This window comes from Balaenoptera borealis (assembly GCF_965194805.1).
Source record: "Balaenoptera borealis genome assembly, chromosome: 7".
Classification (NCBI taxonomy): Eukaryota; Metazoa; Chordata; class Mammalia; order Artiodactyla; family Balaenopteridae; genus Balaenoptera; species Balaenoptera borealis.
The window spans coordinates 94206649-94215833 of record NC_138864.1 but is presented as its reverse complement, the minus strand read 5'-3'; the positions used below and the strand labels follow the sequence as shown (position 1 = coordinate 94215833).

The following is a 9185-nucleotide window of genomic DNA, read 5'->3' as shown; positions in this document are numbered from 1 at the left end:
CCATTCTGTTTAAAAATATATTTTTGTTATGTATAAAACAATGGTGCTAGGCTTTAATAAGGTCAGTGTTATTCAAATAAAAGCACTGTGTTATCTCTCCTCCAAATGTAAGGAAAATATGGGTATAGTGTAACAGATGGCAGGGGGACTGCAATGTGTATATTGCCTACCTAGCGAGTTATAAATTGCTTAAATTCAAACCACGGAATCTAGATTCTTAACATATAAAACTATTTATTTTGTCATTTAATGTATATTTATTTTCAGTGGTTTTCAAATACTTTTGCCGTACTTCAAAACATTTCTGATTAACATAAAACTGTATTTCCATATGTATCTAGTGCTCAGAAATTCATAGACTTCCCCTCAAAGCTGTAACGAACTTTTTAACGACTGATTGAGTCATACAGGGATGTTTGGAGTGATACATATTAAGTTAAATCGGAAGAGCTATGACTTTAATTATAAGCTAAGAGAAAGACAGAAGTGTATGAGTGATGCATGAATTACACATAAAAATTTATAATTATAACCAAATGTATCATTATAGAACACAAAGTAGTATAATTTAGTAAAAGTAAATGGAGCAGAATAAAAAAATGACCCAAATAGAAATAAGGATATTAGCTTTATAGATTAGAGATTTGGGATATGACCCCTCATTAGTAACCTTGCTCTCCTGTTAATGTAAAAAATAAAGAAAACTGAGGATTCAATTCTCTCTCGTAGAGTTGGCTAATTTCCATGACAGTAGGTGAGTAGATAAAACATCCAAGAGGAGACAGATGTCTCCTGCTCCTCAGAGTGTCCCAAGGGAAAAATCCACATTGATCTACCAGCCACAGGCAAATGTTTGATTATCCTCTGGATGGTCCACCATAACTGTCACTAGACCCAAGGATTCTAGTAACTGCACCAGAAATAGTGTAAGATGATGAAAAGGGAACTGTATTAAGAATCAAGACACCCAGATTCTAAGTGGAATTAAATAAAAACATAAAGAATTACATTGGGAAGTTTTTAACCTCTTATGCTTTAATGCCTTGATCTCTTATACGGCAATAAATAATAACTACTAAATGTGTTATTCTAATGCATTAATGAACTAAATATAATGTAGGTGAAGCAATTCAATCATATAAAATATTTCTGTTTTCATTATCCTTTAAAGTCATCTGAAAGATTGGTTTATCTGACTTTGTGAGATATGCTACATTTCTTAGTCCAAACAAAAGTTTCTCAGGTTTTAACTGATGCTATTGAGAGATAATATAATCATAATCTCTACGTGCTAAAGTAATAGTTTATTAGTTTATGAAATTACTCAGCAACATGTTAGCTATATAGATAAAATAAGTTCTTTTAATAAACTAATTTATATACATAAATATACACATATTAAATACTTTACAAATAAGATCATCATCTGTGAATATCTAATATACATGCTGCAAGTTGCCCTATATATTAGAGAAAAGTGAAACTTAAAAAAGACATAGCCTTATTGTCAAAGACCTCATAAAAGAAGCAGCGTTTAACTCTGGATTTTTCTGCAAGTTAAGAAAAGCAGCTTTAAAATTACAAGCATTACATGCTGAACTATGGTAAAGATAGAGGATTCCTTTGAGAGAGCAAACTTGACTTGATAGCAAGAACAAAAAAGGATAACTGCTAGGCCTAATCTATCCCAGTCATGATATTATTGAAACTTCTCCTAGTCTAAGATATGTATAACTGGATATATATCAATACCCACATTTGTATTCAGAACAGTAACCATTGGATGCATAGCCGACACCATTCAAGTTTTAATATTGCTTTGGGGAAAAACTTGAGAAGAGCTAAACCACAAAATGGTCTAAAGGCCTGTAAAGTTTCCTAATGAGTTATAAAAATGGAAAAAATCTCTCTCCTTCAAAACCACAAATACATTTTCTGTACTTCTATAACTTAAAAATGACCAACATAATTCAAACCACATTTTGAAAAAAAGCATTTGCCTCTGGAGGAGGCCTTTTGTGCTGAATTTCAGTCCAACATGAATTTTTACATCTGATTTATATACCACTCAAAATGGAGTGTATAAAGGAAATCCTGACAGATCCTTAGAACAGCATGTGCCATAACAGAATATTTATACAGCTTTTCCATGATATAATTTATATGCAATGGGGTTTCAAATATTCCTAAAACTCACACAAGAGAGCATTATCAAATTTCTAAATGAATATTGCAGTTGGATTTCATTGTGAAGAATTTGGTTAGGGAAAAACAGCACACCTTATTAGTGTTCTTTTACAAAATGTGTACTTGGCTAAAGCAAAAATGGACTAATACTTATTTGATCAAAAAAGTTATAGCTTCTAAAATATCTTCCTCCCTTCAAAAGTTACAGAATCTAAATGGGTCTGTTTTGAGCATTTCCACACTTCCTATGTAACTTAATTTGGAGGTCATTTCTTTGAGAAGATAAATGGAGAAGAGAAATGTATGTGAATCTTTACTTCATACATGCAAGTAGATTAATAATAGTATGTAACAAAAGTCAGAGTTAAACTGAAAATAAGTCTGTCTTAATGTAGAGAGTAACAACTAACTTGAATTCCTCTTGATACCAAAGTTAAATTCCAAATTCCTCTTGATACCAAAGTTAAAGTTGAATTCCTCTTGATACCAAAGTTAATTTGCTATCAGGGTCTCTTTCTCTCTAGAAGAAATTGTATCTTCTAAAAGTGTCAATAATCCCTTCTAATAAGTACAGAATGAATTGTGGGAACACACTGAGTGAGGTAGGATTTCTGTTATGTTTTCTCTATGGAGATTTTTTTCAGGTCAGAGTTTGCAAACCTCCACATCGATGTGGTTGTCTGTTTTCTTTGATTCTTATTAATCTATCCACTTTGGACAGAAAGAAATATCTAGAGGGAGAGGGAAACAGAGTTTGTAACTCATAGGCATATGCCTGAGAGTGACCCAAAGGTATTTAATTGCACTGAAAGGCATGCATCATGAAATACTTGGTAAGTGTCACCACATATGTGGCACTGGTGTATGTGTTAGCAAACAAACTAAGCAGATTTCTGATCTACATCTCAGGGGCATTATTTCAAAATAAATGACCAAAAGAATTAAATGACATTGATATAAATAATATTAAATGTACATAGATAAATAAACTAAAAATAGCATGCATAAGTAGTATAACTTCAAAGTTAAAACTTGGGGCTTCAGAGTTAAACATATCTGGGTTTGAGTCCAAGCTGCACCACATGCTATCTGTGTGACCTTATGCAAGTTAAACTTGGTACCCCTTCTGTTAATTGTGAATAACAATAGTACTATCTCATAGACATTGTTAGAGATTTCCTTAAAATAATACGTTCAAGTTTTGGCATAGTGTCTGGACATAGTAAGTTATCAGTAAATAATAACTCCTGTAAAAAGACAAGGCTAACTCTAGCTTTAGGTGGATCTGAAAAACCCTAGAAAAGCCCAAACTGCCCAAAAGTTCCTTTCCTCTTTCCTTTCACGGGTTCTAAATTTTTAACTTTAGAGAGCCATTTCTTTGTCTTTTGCAGGATTTTAATCAACAAGGGAAACTCATTGAATTCTAAATTTTCTTGAGATGTAGTCACCTGATATCTAGAACATCTTAAAGTTGGAAGAGATCTTAATGACTATTAAAATTTCCATGTTTAATAGATGAAAAAATGGAGGACCAGATCAAAAGGGTTAAAAAAGGCATTGATTATGGCATTCAACAGACACACATATTAATCCGAGTTAATATACACTTAACTATGTGGCCATGGACATACTACTTTACGTCTCAAAGCCTCAGTTTATTCATCTGTAAATAGGGGTAATAGTGCCTGCCCAATGTTGTGTTGATTAGGCTAAAATAAAATGAGATTATATTTTAAAAACTTCTAGTAAAGTGTTGGGCACATATAAAGTAGTCATTAAAACCCAAATATAATTGCCGTCATTATTATCAAATTGTGCTCAGCTAACTAATTTCTTGGTTCTTGGACTTGTGTTTTTTCTCCTGACATCATAGTCTTCCTTGTTCAGGTTTCAAAATTCATTCCACAGGTGTTTATTAAGGGCCTGTGTGTTAGGTACTGTGTTGTTAGGCATAAGGCTGGAAACATGACCCCGTGAAGACCAGAGGCCCCGAAACATGACCCCGTGAAGACCAGAGGCCCCGAGGGAACAGGCCTCACAGGAACTGAGAGCAGAGGGGGTGGGGGGGAAAGAACACCAAAACAAAGCTCAGATTCTTTAGGTATACCAGGCAAGCCATGGATGAAAAAGAACTACTTACATTTCAGGTTTTCTCGGATCTGTGATCTATAACTGATCTTGTGTTCTGGACAGCGAACTGACCTTTTCAGAATCTCTTTTTTCCTCCCAACAGCTGCTAAATGTTTCTAACCATTGGGTACACAGACTGACTTCATATGGTTTTGTATTTTGTTAAGTGAAACCAATTTATTATTTTAAGTAATGAAATGGCATGATATAGGTGTTGGATGGTATTTATAACTTGGCCAAGTGAATGCAAATAAATTCCCGAAAGATTTCAATGCCAAAGGAAAAAAACTGATCAGTCTTCAATTTTTGTCCTTGAGGAACAGAACCAGGTACATTCAAAAATGGGAAAGAGAGAGATACTTTCTAAAGCATGACTTTAAGATTAGAGAGAGTTTATCTTTCAGGGTGGGAAAATCATTAAAATGAAGCCAAGAAAAGCACTGGAAAATGGTGCCTAAGATATGGTCATGTTGCATGTTCCAGTCAGAGCTTTAGGATTGTGAGACTTTCTTAATTTACACTTACAGTATAACCTGGGTTCCTGGAAGTAGTGCAAAGAAGTGTCAATAGCCCCATGAGGCCTTTAGGACTTAATGTATTCCATAACTAACCTGTTTTGAGTGCACGCTAATTGTGGAAGCCAGGTCTGTTTAAGGGAGGGATCTCTGGCAGGGCCATATGGAAACCCAGAACACAGCTGCACAGGACCCGTCAGGAGGACTGTTTGGAAGCTGCCAGCTGGTTGACAGCAAGGAACCAACTAGTTTAGGGTTTCCTTGGAGATCTACCAGGGCTTTGTGGCTTCCTGGTCTTGTGGGAAATCCATACCCCTATAAGCCTAGACTTTCCCTAGAGTAGTTTTGAATCTTTTCTGAGAGAAGAGGAAGAAGAGGGTCTCACCACTCAGGGTTTCTCTCAAGCCCTAGCTGAAGGGAATCACTATGGATGCCAGACCTCACATGGATCCTCTGGGATCTCTACGAGCCTAACTTCCCACCTGAAGCTCATCTGCAGCCTGTAAAAATGGAACAGGGCCCAAGAACTCTGAGCCAATAAAGCTCCAGGCAAAAGATGATTGTGAAGTGGGACACAAGTTTTTCACCTTCTTCCAGTTCTGCTCACTGTGACTCTTGTCCTTGTTCCAAGGTTTTACCCCAGCACCCCAACAGGAATAGTAGAAGAGAAGTAACCTCAGGGGCAGTCACCTGAGGTGGGCCTGATTGTCCACTGCGTTGTCAGACTTAAAAGATCATAAATATATAAGTGTGTGTGTTTATATGTGTATGCACACATTTATATAATACACACACGCATGAAAATTCCTTTCCTTAAATGCAGACCTCTAGGCTGGCAGGGACTATCGCTGTCTTACACCCAATTAAGGTCAGCTGCACAAATGGGCTTTGAGTTTGGATTGAGACAGTGGAAATGGATAATTTTAGAGCAGGGAGCACTATGGGGCACAAGGCAGATTTGAGTACAGAGTTCTGGTAGGGGCCCCACAGAAGCAGGAGGACCCTGGGGGTCTGGAGTGTGTGTGTGTATTTGGGAGGGAAGGAGGATTCCAAAAACAACAAGGTATATTGGAAACAGCATGGGCTTTAAAGTAGGGCAGATTTGGGCTTTCATTCTAACTAATTAGTAGCTGTATGAACCTGGATAAATTACGCTTTGTATCCATTTTATTCAGGTATAAAATAGGGATAATAATCTCCACTTGGAAGAGTTGCTATGACAAATACATTAGCTAACATATATAAACATCTATCCCAGTTGCTGACACTTTGTAGATACTCAAAATGGCATTGGTGATAAATTCCATATTTTAAAATCTTGTACATGGCTAGTCCTATGCCCAAGATTAATGGAGAGATGATTTTTCCCCTCAGTATCATTCCTGCTGCCTGGATCCAGGTTAGTATAAATACATAGTTTCAAAATTATGGGTTCAATAAGCTTTTGGGCACTAACCAGGGAAGCTAATATTTTATGGCATTGCTACTATGGGGAAAAATGATTCCCAAATTCCAGCAACTTCTGGGTTACAAAAGAATTTTGGAACATTGACTGGATTTTTTAGGTATTTTTTTATAGAAGTACAACATGTTTTTTCTTAAGGTAGTTCTTCTTAAGATGGTTCTTTTGGACTAAAAAACTGAGTTGGCTATACAGAGTTTCACCTTATCATCCCTGTATACATATGAATAGAAAATGAAATTGAATTTTTTTATTATATCTTTATTGGAGTATAACTGCTTTACAATGTTGTGTTAGTTTCTGCTGTACAACAAAGTGAATCAGCTATATGTATACATATATCCCCATATCCCCTCCCCCCCACCCTCCATATCCCACCCTTCTAGGTCATCACAAAGCATTGAGCTGATCTCCCTGTGCTATGCAGCAACTTCCCACTAGCCATCCATTTTACATTTGGTAGTGCATGTATGTCAATGCTACGCTCTTACTTCGTCTCAGCTGCCTCTTCCCCTTCTGTGTCCTCAAGTCCGTTCTCTACGTCTGTGTCTTTATTCCTGCCCTGCCACTAGGTTCATCAGTACTGTTTTTTTTAGATTCCATATATGTGTGTTAGCATATGGTATTTGTTTTTCTCTTTCTGACTTACTTCACTCTGTATGACAGACTCTAGGTCCATCTACCTCATTACAAATAACTCAGTTAATGAAACTGAATTTGATATAATTTTTTCCTCTAAGAAGATATATTATACACCATTGAATTTTGGTCATTTCTCTGCTTTGAAAGCATTTTCTGTACCCCACCACTACATAAAAAGAAAAAGCTCCTCAGGGCATAACTCTCAAATCTTTTCAGGTTTTTATTCTGCTTCTCTAATAGCTTTACTTGGGTAACTGGCATGGTAGTGTTATTATCTATTATATAAATAATAGCTGGTTTTGAAACCTCAGTCATACTATCCTGCTGTTTAAAGATTTTATGACAAATAGAAATAGATTGCCAAATTGGACTGTTACACAGCATTGTTTAGTGACAGAGACCAATTGTACATTAAACAAACCTGTTTTAGGAAATTTTACTGTTCCCTCCCCCTCTAGTTATTCTGAAAATGGTCTGTCTGTGTTGTACATCAGTGTTATTCAAGTCACAACTATAAATGGGATTCTAACATCATAAGACAATGATTGTCCTGGGTGCGGTTGTGGACTTGCATTTCATTCACCCCTTTTGAAGTTTGCAGTAGAAAAAAAGATCAAAATATCCCGCAAATTTAAATCTGTAAAGCATGCCAAATTGTAGATGCTTTTCCTAATTATGTGAAACAGATTTTATAGCCCATTTAACACTGATGGTACTCTGCTTGTTTTACAGAATTAAACCATGATACAAAGCTAACCTATTGACTCTAAAGCTGTGATAAAAACCCTAAGCTGATTTTCATTCTTAAAAATTACTGTGGATGTATTCACACAATTACAAATTACATAGAACTGCTCAGGTAACTTTCAGCTTCATAAGCCACATATGATATAAAGCTGAGTACACATTTTACTAATATCTCCTCCTGAGGATTAATGTTTATAAATAATTTTATAATAATATATTGTTACAACTTAAATCTCTTGAATATTTGCCAATGGAAAAATCTCACCGAATTTTAAAATTACATTCAGGTACAAGCAGAAAAAAAATGATCTTCATATATAATCTTGAGTAAGTGTATAAGACTACTGTGCTTACTGTAAATAAAGTGATAATCATTTTTTTCCAATGCTAATACAGCACTTGATTCCTGAACAGTCTTCCTTGAATTGTATTGTAGGAGAGACCATTCTAATTCTATCCTTTGCTTTCAGGCAGAATTATTCTGAAAACTACCCAAGCCAAATGCTTATAATATTCTCTTTTTAAACATCTCCTGGGAAGATTGTGTTCTTTAGTAAAGTATTCTATCAGGAAATTCTATGTTTTTCATGTAGCCATTCGTGTTCTATATCTTTAATCTTCTCATTTGTTTACTCTGATTCTCAACCGAATTAAATGTTGGAGTTCCTATCCTTATACTTTAAAATTAAAGTATTTAATTTCTATTTTCCATGTCAAATAAGCTCAACAACTTTAGATTTCCCCCCTGAGTTCCTAATGATTAAACTAATAAACTAGTTTGTAGTATTTCAAGCAAAAGTCAGAGAAGAAAAAAATCATCACCAACCAGTGAATGATAGCACTGTTACAAGGACCGTGCACTGCGGGAACCAAGGTATCGGGGCAGCTGGATAGGTTAATAGGCTAGCTAAGAAGCTTTCCCAATCCTGCCCTCTTTAGCTCTGAGTCCTGAGTATTGGACTCCTGTGGGAGTCAGAGACTAGAAAGAGGCTTTATTTTACTAAATCACAAAATTAAAAGTACTTCAGAAGATCATGTCATTTATTTCTCAATCCTACCTAAAAAGATAGCTGTATTAGAACTGTTGAAACTCTCTCAGACAAATAATGAATAATTTTGAATAATGGCCACACCCTTTTCTAGAAATCTTATTTTTAATACAATTTCATTCAATAATATAATTTTGTAAGTACATTGAAAAAAGAAATTTTGAATAGATTTGTAAAAACCAAATGTAACATTGACCAGCTGAAATTTAAACTGTTGTAAGTGTACCTTTTTGTAGAAAGGTTAATACTGTGTTCACAAGCAGAAGTCATTTGAATATATGTTAAAATTATTGATTCTGTGTATATGTGTGTACAATTCTGACTAAAAGGTATTGTTCGAAGCAATGAATATGTACAGAGGACTGGTACAGTCAATCCAGTTGATAATTTATTTAGTAAATTGAACATAGGGAGCAGTATAAGTAATTTTGCCCACCTACATTCAAGTTATCC

At 35.2% G+C, this 9185-nt stretch overlaps 1 protein-coding gene and 1 long non-coding RNA gene across 2 annotated transcripts in view; one reads left to right on the top strand and one right to left on the bottom strand.

Moving 5' to 3' along the window:
- The window catches only part of LOC309632533, a 103978-nt gene that overhangs the window by 37316 nt on the left and 57477 nt on the right, over window positions 1-9185 (bottom strand). The gene's annotated exons all lie outside the window — the stretch shown is intronic.
- PPP1R3A (protein phosphatase 1 regulatory subunit 3A) overlaps window positions 1-9185 on the top strand; it is a 64928-nt gene that overhangs the window by 18957 nt on the left and 36786 nt on the right. The window lies entirely within an intron of this gene.